The sequence below is a fragment of the Arvicola amphibius genome, chromosome 7, assembly GCF_903992535.2.
Source record: "Arvicola amphibius chromosome 7, mArvAmp1.2, whole genome shotgun sequence".
NCBI classification, from domain to species: Eukaryota; Metazoa; Chordata; class Mammalia; order Rodentia; family Cricetidae; genus Arvicola; species Arvicola amphibius.
The window spans coordinates 2,302,986-2,316,152 of record NC_052053.1 but is presented as its reverse complement, the minus strand read 5'-3'; positions in this window follow the sequence as shown (position 1 = coordinate 2,316,152).

The window sequence follows — 13,167 nt, the reverse complement described above, 5'->3', positions numbered from 1 at the left end:
CGGCCAAAGCTGGCAACCTGAGTCCCACCTTTGGATTCACATAAAGAGAAACGGAAGCACATAAGCTATGTGCTTCTGCATTCAAGCACATACATGCACAACACACTAAATAAGTAGATTTAATGAAACAAAACAAACCATAGGAGCCATGGGTCAGAAGAGGGCAGCAAAGTGTAGCCAGGCTAGAGAACTGGACTAACAGTGGCCCAGGAAGAGTGGGTCTGACTGACAGAGCACACAGTAACAGAGAGATGTGGTTGGAAGATGCTCATCCATCTTCTTTGTACCAGTGGCAGCAGCCAATCTATCAGATAAAAGAATTCAGGAATGATGGTGTGTTCTCATTATCTCACAACTAGATTCTGCCTGAGGAGAATATTGTCCATCCAAGAACCTACTAGAAAAAGAGAAGAAAAAAGGAAACAGAGCTAAGAGTTCTCATTGATATCCTAGCCTAGACAAACACAAGAAACTCAGATTGACAAGAGGCCAAGCCACAAAGACTGCATCCTAGAAGAAAAAACCAAGGACAAATCTGAGGTAAAATGAGAGCAGCAGGGGCCAGAACTGGAAGGCAGATCCAGTCTAAAGGCACCACGACTTTCAGAAGGAACTGTGAGATTAATTCTGATACATCCATACCCTTCCTCCCGGTTAAAGTTCACAGGAATGTGAGACCTCACACAGCTAGAGAAATCTCCTGTTGGAACACAGCTTTTGACATCTCTACTGCTCAAGGTCATAAGCGTGGTTTTTAAAGTTGAGAATGGTCTCAGAGTTCTATGATCTCTAGCCCTCATCCTGCTCCCCACGGGTGCGTCTGCATGTTAAGACTTTGCACTGTTCTTTTGGCTCATATCTTCCTTTAACCACCTGAATGTAGGTTTAGGACAGTACAATAGGCTCTCAAGAATGTTTTCGTTGACTGCTCTGTAAGCTCTTACCCATGCAGGTGCAGTGTGTTTTAAGCTCCCCCATAGATCACAGCTCTGCTACCAAACTGGTCATTACAGACAAACTCATGCAAATCTTTTTCTCCTGAATGGTAGAAAGGATTTCTGAGCTGGGGTCTTATTCTTAGAGGAAGTAGGTGCTGAGAGGCTCCCTCTAGCCCCTGGGCTGTCAAAAAAGCTCGCAGTGAATAGACCACAGTCAAAGTAACATTTCAAGTATTTCCCTCCATCCCTCTTTTATTGGAAAACCTCTACCAAATGAAAAGGTTTTTTTTCTTTTTTACTTGTGAAAGTGTTTTCCTCTTAACCCACAAACTAATTATGTTGCAAACATATTGGATATTTACTTTATTATCTGAATCACAATCTATGTTGTTTAATTATTATTAACATGATTCTATTTCTCTGTCTTAAATTTAACTGCTGTATATTGTACCATAAAAAACAACGTGTGAACAACTTATTGGTACAAAGACAGAACATTAATATGGCTCAATTAGGATAATTAATTACTGAAGATAGGCTGCCTGCAGTTCTTGGTTCATTTGACTCGATCTAATAGGATCCATATGCCATGTCATGGTAGAAAGGCCTGAGAAATATCGTGTTAAGTAATTAACTACCGAATGCAGACCTTCTAAATCAATTGTCTCGTCCCAGATCTGTACTTCAAAAGTGCATCCTGAAACAAGACGATGAATCAGGTTCCTGTGGAGATTCTGTCTTTTGGTGGTGGGGAGTGTAGGGGTGGGGGGCTTTTATAAAGAGTCCTGAGATTGTTAAAAGAATAAATACTATAAGCCAGGTGGTGGTGGTGCACGCCTTTAATCCCAGGCAGGCGGATCTCTGTGAGTTCGAGGCCAGCCTGGTCTACAAGAGCTAGTTCCGGGACAGGCTCTAGAAACTACAGGGAAACCCTGTCTTGAAAAACCAAAAAAAAAAAAAAAGAAGAAGAAATACTATATACCAAAATCTATTTCTGATCTTTTCATTTTAGCTAAATCACTAGTCCATTTCAAAATTATCTTGAAAATGCCCATGTTCCTGAAGTTTTCAAATCAAAACAAAAATTGTTTTTTATTTCAGAAAAAGATTTTCAAGTTTAATAATGGTGCACATTTAAATTCCTGCCATTTAATTACTAAATTAAGGATGTGTGTGTGTGTGTGTGTGTGTGTGTGTGTGTGCATGGCCACACGTGTATGTAAGCATGCGTATTCTATGTCATTTGCAGTTTCTCCTTCTAGGAGCTAAATATTGAAAAAAAAAGTCTATCTATGGTGGAAATTTTAAACTTCTAGGCTTTTCTATAACTGAAACATTTTTTAAATTCAAAACATATAGTTATCACTTCAAAATGCATTTAAATGGAAGTAAATGCATTAGTTAGAGGAAATTTTCTTCCCATGGACAATGTTCATAGTTATTTTTAACTGTTTTTGTTAGTGATAAAGGGAAGAGAGAAACCCTACAGATGTTTAAAGCAGGAAAGTCATCAACCACACTCAGTATCACTTTTGAGGCTTTGATCTATGGTAACCCTTCAGAGTAAGTGCCTGGACATCACCATCCCACCTTGAGAAAATACAAACGAATGTAGAGCTCCCTGTTGGCTCACTTCTGGAGCCCAAATCTCAAATGCAGCAGGCATCTCCATCTGTCTGCTAGCTGCCCGGGACTATTTGATTCCCAAGGTCATTTCCCTTCAGTAAAGGCACACTTAGCTAACCTCTGAGGAGCCATCTCTATGGAGATCAGAGGGAAGAGTAAAAAATGCTACAGCCAGTATACTAATTCTTAAATTGGTAAGATAAGATTAAAATTTCAGAAAAAAATAAAAATGTGAATAGATTATTGACCAAAGAACCCAGAAAAGGCAAATAAAGGTTAATAATTTATAAATGTTTGAGAACAATTAAAAACTTAATTTAAAGTGAAAGCAAAATATTCATCTGATAAAATGCACAACAAATACTAAGTAAACTCAATCAATCCTTGAGAGCTTTGTAGACAAGAACTCAGCAAAGTCGAGCACACACACACACGCACACACACACAAACGCACACTTCCTGTTCACAGTGGAAATATCACCCCTGGATTGGGGACCCAGTTTTATCCCATTGTTTTTGAAGACCAGGATGTGATTCACTGTAAAAATAGCTCTCTCCAGTATAAAGTGTCTGAACAAAAATAGTTTGTTGTTGTAGTACTCAGGAAAGTCTAAAAAGTGCATGTGAGTGTGTGTGTGTGTGTGCTCAGCAGCCCCATAGACTCTAAACAACCACTGTATAATTGTATACTTTGCTTTGAAGAAATGTGTTAGGAACATAAAAGAAAATATTGATTCTTACCTATAATGGCTTTCCAAGTTAAACAACAATCGTTTCTATTGATAACAAAACATGTTTTTTTTTTCTCGTGTGTATAATTCATCTTAGCATTAATGGTATGCTTATGCTTTTGGTAAAACTAAAATTTCATGCTTCTTTTTTTATGCGTTACACCTTGTATATTTTAGATGAACCTACATTCTAGCCAAAATAATTTGTAATAAGATAAAATACAATGAGGAAAAACAAAAACTAACAAACTGGACAAAGCAAACAGAAGGAAAGAGCCCAAGAATCAGAGACACACTTGTTTGCACACTCAGCCATCCCATAAAAACACTAACCTGGAAGTCACAATATATATATATATATATATATATATATATATATATATATATATGCAGGGGACAGTCTTTGTGCCTCCTCCGTCATGGGGTACCAGGAGCCCTGTGGAGACGATTTGATGAAGACATCCCATTTAGGACAGAGCGTGCCAAGGTCTAGAGGGGAATTTGTTAAAAGGAAAATAAACAGGCAAACAAAAAGTTAAATGCAAGAAAGAAAGAAAGAGCCGGCCGGTGGTGGCGCACGCCTTTAATCCCAGCACTCATGGGAGACAGAGGCAGGCGGATCTCTGAGTTCGAGGCCAGCCTGGTCTACAAGAGCTAGTTCCAGGACAGGCTCTAGAAACTACAGGGAAACCCTGTCTCGAAAAACAAAAAAAAAAAAATAGAAAAGGAAGAAAGAAAGAAAGAAAGAAAGAGAGAGAGAGAGAGAGAGAGAGAGAGAGAGAGAGAGAGAGAGAGAGACAGGGACAGAGACAGAGACAGAGAGACAGAGAGACAGAGAGAGAAAGAAAATGCTTATGAGCGCCTGCTTTTTTGGTGGTTGTTTACCTGACACTGTGCCTAGCTTGGCATGACAGGAACAGTTTTTATTAAAAGTTTTTTTTTCTTTTTTCGTTTTTTTTTTTTTAATTCAACAATAGAGACAACAGAAACTTTTTCTGGTGTTAGGTAAATATGCATGGGGAAGTTTTTAAAAAAAAAAACTTCCTATTTCATACCATTAGTCATAAATTACCAGAAGCAAATTCTTCACAGAGCCAATAACAACACAGCAGTGGGGGTGCTGGAAAAGAAACACCCCAGTGTCAAGAATTAAGGATGCACTAGCCCAGTGTCTTCATTGCTGACCTCCACTGCAGATTGTGTGTTAGTCCACTTCCGAATTCCCTCGGTGGGGTAAGAGGCACGCCAGGCGGTCTGAAAGCATCCGGGTGTGCTGTGAGTTACCTGTGATTCTGCAGGGCCCAGGTTTCATGTGTCAAGTTTTTAGATGACTTAACCCCTTCAGTCAGATCCTTTCGGGCTCCTCTGGTCCCCCTCTTCTTTGGAGGGGATTTTTCTCTCTTTAGTTCTCTCTTTAGTATCAATGTCTAAGAACAGGAAAGCCGCTATTAGGAGGGGACAGACACTGCTGTTTATTAGAGCTGAGCGTTTCCCTTGCCATCCTATCTTTTCAAATGGTAATGAATATTCATGAAGGTGGAAAATAATGGGCCAGCTGCGAATCTTTGCAAGGTGTCTTAGCTCTCCAAACCCAAAGGAAGCAAAATGGGTCCTATCTATGGGCGTCATGAAGAATGAAGAAAGGAGCTAGCAACCGCATTTCCAGGAAGGTTCTACAAGTCTAAAAGGAATAGATGCATTTAAAAATACCCTTGGTTTTCTGAATTTTTTACAGAAATTTACCTTAGAGTGTTGAAAAAGAGAAATAATCATACTAATCTTTAATTTGATCTCCCTTTAGTTGTAGATAGGAATCAAGATAAATGCTAAAAGATGGGAAGGAAAAAGAGTTTTTGAAAGATTGCCCTGAGGCATGACATGTGTTCTAGATTATAGTGAGTTAGTCAATAAATTAGGTGAGAAAAATCCTCCATTTTCCCTGCAACAACAGAAGAAATACGAACCACCCGAGAGCTCCCCTGGAGAAAAGCTGTTGTATCCTGGGAACTCGCCTCTCCTGGTTTCTGCACTCCTGTCTTACCCCCTCAGACTCCGCCCTCCCCACTCCTGGTATCACATATGCAACCACAAATATAAACACCAAACCAGAAAACAAAATTTGGGGCATTTATTTTCCCAACCTCTGTCATCCTAGCAAGGACTGAGAAGTCACAATATAAAACAAATGTCATAAATCTTTAAATGCCTCCCCTCATATATTTAAAGGAATATGCACACTTAGGGGTTTCTGATTTTCAGTTTGCCTAATGCTGTCTTAGAAGAGTAAAAGGGGAAGAGGTAATCGTTTCACTAAGCATTAGTTTCATTTGCCTTCTACCAACTACAGAGCTCTAGACAAAGGCTAAGAGACAGAGGGTTTGTTCTTGGTCATGAAGACTTAGTTAATCAAATGAAGTGCCTATAAAAAAATCTTAGACTTTTTCCCCATGATATTAAAGAAAATTATTAACTACTTAAAAGTCATGTAGTGATCAATCATCAATTTATCTCACAGATTGATATTTTTCACATAGGACCCTTATAGCTATAAACCATGCATTTGCCAAGAATAAAACAAAAAGCACATGCACACACATAAACATGGAGCCCATTTTGTATTGGCTAGCTACTCCTGGGAGAGTCCTGGCATCTCATGACATTCACTGGAGAAAGCTGACCTCTTGCCATTGTCAGTGCTCCATTCAGTCTGGTCTTGTTCGATTTTGTTTGTCGTGATTTTTATTTTTCTTTGTTTTGTTTTTTACAGAAAGAGTGAGAAGCTATTGAAGTTTGGGATCAAAATATACTGCATGAAAAATAAGTGGTGGCTCATGCCTTTAATCCCAGCACTCAGGAGGCAGAGTCAGGTGAATCTTTGTGAGTTTAAGGTCAGCCTGGTCTACTGAGTGAGTTCTAGGACAGCCAGGACTGTTACACAGAGAAACCCTGTCTCAAAAAGCCAAAAACGAAAGAAAGAAAGAAAGAAAGAAAGAAAGAAAGAAAGAAAGAAAGAAAGAAAGAAAGAAAGAAAGAAGAAAGGAAGGAAGGAAGGAGAGAGAGAGAAAGAGAGAGAGAGAGAGAGAGAGAGAGAGAGAGAAAGAAAGAAAGAAAGAAAGAAAGAAAGAAAGAAAGAAAGAAAGTTAGTTGAAATGCAATTGTCCACTGTGGAGAAACACTTTCCCTTAAAGCACAGACAGCTAAAATATGATGCTATACCTTTATACCTTCTGTAATTTATTGAGCATGTACCAAGGCTAGGATATGGAAATGCTGTGCAAATTTGATTTGTTTTGTGTTTTATGTGAATGGGTGTTTTACCTATGTGTATGTTTGTGCACTACCTGCATTCCTGATGCCTGTGGATCCAGAAGAGATTATCAAATTCTCTGGAACTGGAATTACAGTTGGTTGTGAGCCATCCTGTGGGTGCTGGGAATGAAACTGAGCAGCCAGTGTTCTTAACCATTGAGCCGTCTCTCCTGACCTGGCAGTACACTTTAATGCACTCTAGTAACTAAAAAACAAAAATGGGAGAATTATAATTTTGAGTCTGTGAAGTAATGGCAGTAGAACTTGCCAGTGACACTGGACTCGGGAAACTTGCACAGATTTCCATGAGGTGCTTTGTCTAGTGCGTATTTGTACCCTATTAACTATGGACAAAAGTCCAAATGCTGTCTGCCATGGCTTTCTTCTACCAGCATGTATTTATGTAAGAAGCTTTGTAAGAACTGTAGAACTTCCTAATGTGGTTACTTACGTATCCATAAAATAGTAGACTCAAAATTTTATATAATTGTTATAAGGAATAAATGTCAATTGGCAAAAACATATAAAATTAATTATAATGGAACATAACCCTATCTCATCACCTTTAGAATATTTTTAAAAGTTCAAGAATGTTTCATTTTATCCTAACTTTTAAGAATTGTGGTTCTTGGCCGGGTGGTGGTGGCGCACGCCTTTAATCCCAGCACTCGGGAGGCAGAGGCAGGCGGATCTCTGTGAGTTCGAGACCAGCCTGGTCTATAAGAGCTAGTTCCAGGACAGGCTCCAAAGCCACAGAGAAACCCTGTCTCGAAAAAACAAAAAAAAAACAAAAAAAAAAAAAAGAATTGTGGTTCTTGACATGGTAACGGGATATCAGTGCTGTATATGTCAAAATATCCCTGACTGATGTAGTGTGCCTACCTAAATAAGAATTTGGACTGCAGGATCTATGGAACCTGATATTCTCGACCAATATAGACAACAAGGCAGGCTCCCTTTTAAAAAAGAAAAGAGAAAAAAAAGAAAGAAAACAACTTAAATACAACTAAAACTCTAGAAAATATTGTTTTCTGTGTTTTTAATATAACTGTTCTTTGTTTGCATGTTCTCATCTTATTTCCCAATACCCCCCCAAAAACAACATAAAATGTAAGTATAAGACTATAGGCACATTTAATATAAGTATATAAGTGCGTGTTAAGTTTTGTAAAGTCCAACCAGAAATGTGGCTTCTTGGGTTTTTATAATTTTAATTAGTTATACATGGTGAGCATTTTTCTAGCCCACATCTACGTAAGCTACTAAAGCCATGATGGGTGGAGTCCCTTAAGCTTTGACTTACTCAATATCAGAAGGCCTAACTGCACAAATTCCGAAGATGAAATACTGCCCTGTTGCATTCTGTATCATTCTTAATGCATACAACTTCTGAAACCTGCCTACTACATGATCTTCTTTTAACTACTGATAAAAATAATCATAATATTACAGTTTTCATGGTGTCATGGTGATTATGGATAGAGTTCTTACAGGTAAGGTACTTACAACAGTCCTGGTATGCAGGTGTGCCTCTCACTATAGTTATTATTATTATCATGTTGCTATGTCGGAAGGGAAAATAATATATAGAACTTTATCTGATGCCAAATTTTGAAATTCTAGCTTACATAAAGACAAGGCCTATAATGAATGTATTCTCAGAGAAGCCTTGAAAAAGGCTTTTAGGGACGTACGTGGTAGCTCTATACTATACATTATCATTTGTTTATAGAATTTGCTAATTAATTTCCATTCATAAATAAATTTAATTTTAACCCAGCATAGCACTAAGAGATGAGTTGCCAAGAAACTCCAGTGTTTGGAATGTACTTAGAAATCCTGCTACCCTCATACAGCGGTGGTGGCAGCTTCTCTACTGAGATCCACGACCTCCCTCGCCCCAGTTAGTTGGCTAGGTTTCTAGTCATTATTTCTGCACTCTTGAGTGGGCCTTCCTTAGAATTAGACAGTTTTGAGGTACCACCAAGATGAGGACCGTTATTGTATGCTTGGGGATATCGTGCCATCCTGGCCATTGCATGGTTCACAGGAGTCAAGGGTTGATAGAACTATTGACTGTTTTCCTCCCTTGGCAGCTTGACATCTTCCAGTACTATCAAAATTAGCCCCCAGGAAGGAGACTTCCTTCTTAACTACATCTTGAATCTCCTGAGTCCTGCATTCTAAGCATCTGAAGCAACAGGAACTTACCTTCCACCTCTAAGGGGCAATCAGAGGCATCAGAAATTTCCTATATTGTTTTGGGAGTCACTTGGTCTATCCTAGCCAACGATTAGAATGTTGGTTTCTCATGACTGCTATAGGAATATTTTTTGTTGAATAGTTTATGGCTCTTTGGGGAAGCATTGTCAGTCAAGTGGCATCACACGTGGGCACACACACACACACACACACTCACACACACACATACACACACACCAAAGAAGAAGAGGCCATCAATTTGAAAGAAATTGATAGTATATGAGAGAAGGGGACATAGGAGGAGGTAGAGGGAGAAACAGGCAGGATAAATTGAAGAAATGTGATTTTAATTAAGATTTTCAAAAGTGTAACTAAAAGAGTGGTTCTAATTTTGCCACTAAAGCAGAACAGTCCCTCAGCTTTTACTGAAGAGAACATCTTAGTGGCCCCACTGGGTCACCGCTGAGACAAATACTAATTCTACTTTTTCTCAGTGTCACGAACTTGGCTGAGTTACAAAAGTTCTGCGAGTCTCAGTTCTCTAATTTGCAAGATGGAAGCATTATTCGTATCTAAAATTGTGTGATGAAGATTAAAAATATACTTTTGAAAGTCTTAATATTGTACCTAGACTATAAATTATACTATAAAATATAAATAAATACTATAAAACTATAAGTAACCCTAAATGAGTGACATTAAGACACCCATCGGTTCCTAACTGTCAATATATTTGACGCTGTTTTCTTAAGTTTTCCTCCTTGATCTTAAATGGCCACCCCCCCTTCCAGGTAAAGTCAGAGGCAGACAGCTCATGGAAACGTCACTGACACAAGGTGTACTGTAAAAACATATGCATGTGTGTTTTATTGGAAAGGAGCATTATAAGTCTTCTTTTGTGAGTGTTATCAATGCTCAGACTCCAGCCATCTGTTTTCCTTTAAATGTTCTCTAACTGTCCCTTTCTTTGTATGACTTCAACCATCTTCTTTCCAGGCCCTTGGGCATGAAATTCTATTCTTTCTCATCGCCTCCCTTTCTCAGTCTTTTCATAATCAAACTCTTGCAACATATTCTCTTGAAGGAAAATTGATTTCATTTGTCTTCTCTTATCTGTCCTATTGTAGCCGAGTCCCTGGTGAGACCATTAGTCAGATTATCCAAGTTGAAACAAAATGTCCTCTGCTCAATCTCCAGATTCTCCTGTATTTGAAATTTGAAATTCATCGTTGAGAGCCTCAAATTTCTCAGCTTCTCATTCATCTTCTCTCTTCATCGCTGCACTCTCTCCTTTTGATGCCAGTCCTTATAAATTCAATAAATAGATTATCAGCTACTTACATCAGCAATATCATTTACTGCAGTTCAATTTATATATTTGAATTAATATTTTTCTGAAAGAAAGTGATACAAAAATCAATTTGATTTTTTTGGAAAATTTCTAATTCAAAGTACATAACCATTATCACAAGATTTAAGTACATCTCAGAAACTGCTCACTAGCATGTAGATTTATGTATATATGTAGATTTATAATGATGTAAACATCATAGTGTTCACACACAAAAACATCACACCGTTTCAGTACACAGAAAATACCACACATACACATGGCGAGACATTTTATAGCTGCAGATGTGTGTGTGTGTTTGACTTGCTGGACAAACAGTGGCTGGAAAGGGGCAATTCATTCTGTGATTTCTTTAAAGTTGGGAGTAATTCCAATCGGATGAAACAAGTAACCGAGGGAGGGGAGGGGCTGGAAAATATATCTGCTCTTGGCTCCATCTTCAACGCTGATCTTAATTTTTACCCCAACAGAACTACAAACCTGTGACGTGCACAGCTGGACTGAGTTCACACACTTAGCAGAAGGTAATTATAACCATTGTCACCAAGCCAAGATCATAACATGCCAGCTGCGACTGGCCAAGAAGCCCGGAAGTCAGAGACTGCCTTGTATTTATTTATTCTTTCATGTTGGCTGTTTATCAGGAAGTGACTTCAGTAAAAAGGAGCTGCAATTAATTTATTAAATAAACTCTCAAAACCCTGGTACGTGGTCTTCATTAAAAATCTACACTTTCAAAATATTTTTATGTAAGTGTTAATTATATTGACTTTTACTGTTTCTAGTGATTTATGCAAATAAGACGGTGATGACAAGAGTAAATTTACATTTATAAATTACATACATAATTTCTTCATGTTTTTGAAACACTTTCAAATTTCTCTCTATCCGATATCTTATGTGAAGGAACGCATATGTGAATGTGTTTGGGTATGTGTGGGCTCCTGTGTGTGTGTGTGTGTGTGTGTGTGTGTGTGTGTGTGTGTGTGTACATATTGTGTGATTTTAAACTTAATTTTCTCTCAATAGTAAATGCAACAGATAAACAGGATACAAATTACAATTTCAGGCCATACAAAACTCAGCAGAAAGATCGTGTGAATAAAAGGCAGCCTGTTCTGCTAGAGCTTATGTTTGATACACAGGCCTAAGGTTGAAGTGAGCAAGAAGGAGGAGGTCTGGTATTTTACCACCTCACAGTAAGCAAAAGAATGCATTGTACATATCAAAATAGCCAGAAGAAAAGATGCTGAAGGTACTCACCAGAAATAGTTAAAGATTGAGCTGATAATAGGCTAATTGGCCTGAATTGATCATCACCCAAATTATATGTATGGATCAGAACATATTGAATCAGAAGGTATTTATAACTACCTTCCTCCACTGCCATTCTGTGTTTCCTCCACCTTCAGCAGGTCTGGACTCTACAGGAGGAGAGATCCACACCTTCATTCCTGACAGGTCTGTGCTCTTTGTCACCCTGCCTGGAATAGGCTGTCAGTTTCTCATTGACTTTACTCACAGGACATGGCAGCATCAAGAAACACCCTGAAGGATCTCCTGTGCTCCACACATAATCTTACTTACCTCCATATGGAGAAGCAATCCAATTTCCCCTCAGTAACCTGGATGGATCAGCTCCTAACACTACTATTCCTTTCTTAGCCTGTTGGCTCAAGGGCATCAGAAGCCCAAAGTGGCCAGGTAGAAGTCTTAGCTTCCAGTGCAATGGAATGTTTGTTGCTTCTCCTGGCTTGAGCCCCCACACCACCACCATCTCGGGAACCAAAACTTCTAGGTCAGCAGAACTTAAGGTCACAGGCACAGGAAGCAAAGAGTGCTCCACTAGCTAAAAGTGAAATTCTTAAGAACGAAACACAAAGCCTATGGAAGCAAAACACTTTAGAAAAAAAAAAAGGAGATAAAACAGGTTTTTAGGAAGCACCAGAAATGTGTAAATCATGGCTAAATAAATGTATAGATTTAGTATGTAAAATACAATTCATTAGAAAACTAAAAGGCAAATTTTGGTTGTGAAATTTTCTGCCTTAGCCAATTTTCTTAGAATGGTGAGTTTCAATTCATTTGTTTTTCCATCATTTAATCAGTAGTAATAATTTATTAGGATTTCTTCTGCTTTTTTTAAATCACCGTTTCTTGCAATAGTGACCAGGATAGTCTGTCTTGAACACTGTAGCATAAACCATCACACCAAGCTTTTAGATTAAATTAATCTAGGTGTTTATAGTGCCTAGCAGAGAATTAAGAAATAAAGGATATTTCAGTGAACAGAGTCTCAATTTTATGCCCATTAATAACTATTATAATTTTTCCTTAATATATTACATTAATAGTATTATCAAAATTTTACATACTAATCTCTTTCGTGGCTACTTACTATATATAAATTTATTTACATTTAATTCCTAACCCTGCAAGGCAGAGTTGTGATTCTATTTTACTTATTTGCAGTTTGTTTTTTTTTTTTGTTTTTCGAGACTGGGTTTCCCTGTAGTTTCTAGAGCCTGTCCTGGAACTAGCTCTTGTAGACCAGGCTGGCCTCGAACTCAGAGATCCGCCTGCCTCTGCCTCCCGAGTGCTGGGATTAAAGGCGTGCGCCACCACCGCCCGGCTGATTTATTTGCAGTTTAAAGGAAGTTAAGTTGAATGGGAGTCTCATGAGTTCAACTGGAAAAAAACAACCTACTGTAGCTAGCTGGATTTTTGCATGCGTAATGATCATGACTGGATACATCATTTATTTTGAAAGACTGCTACTTAAAAGGTGTATGTTTGTGTTTCTAACTTGGAGGTTTTAATGATCATTTACTCAATTTCTATTCTATCCAGAAGTTTTAAGTAATAATGTGCGGTTATTGATCATGTGAGCGTGGGAAACAAACTCGAGACCATGAGAGGAAGTTCTCAGTGACGTTCATCTCAAACGTAGCTGAGTGACTGTGTTGATAAAGAACCAGTCGAGGTATGTCTTTGATTCGTTACATAAAGA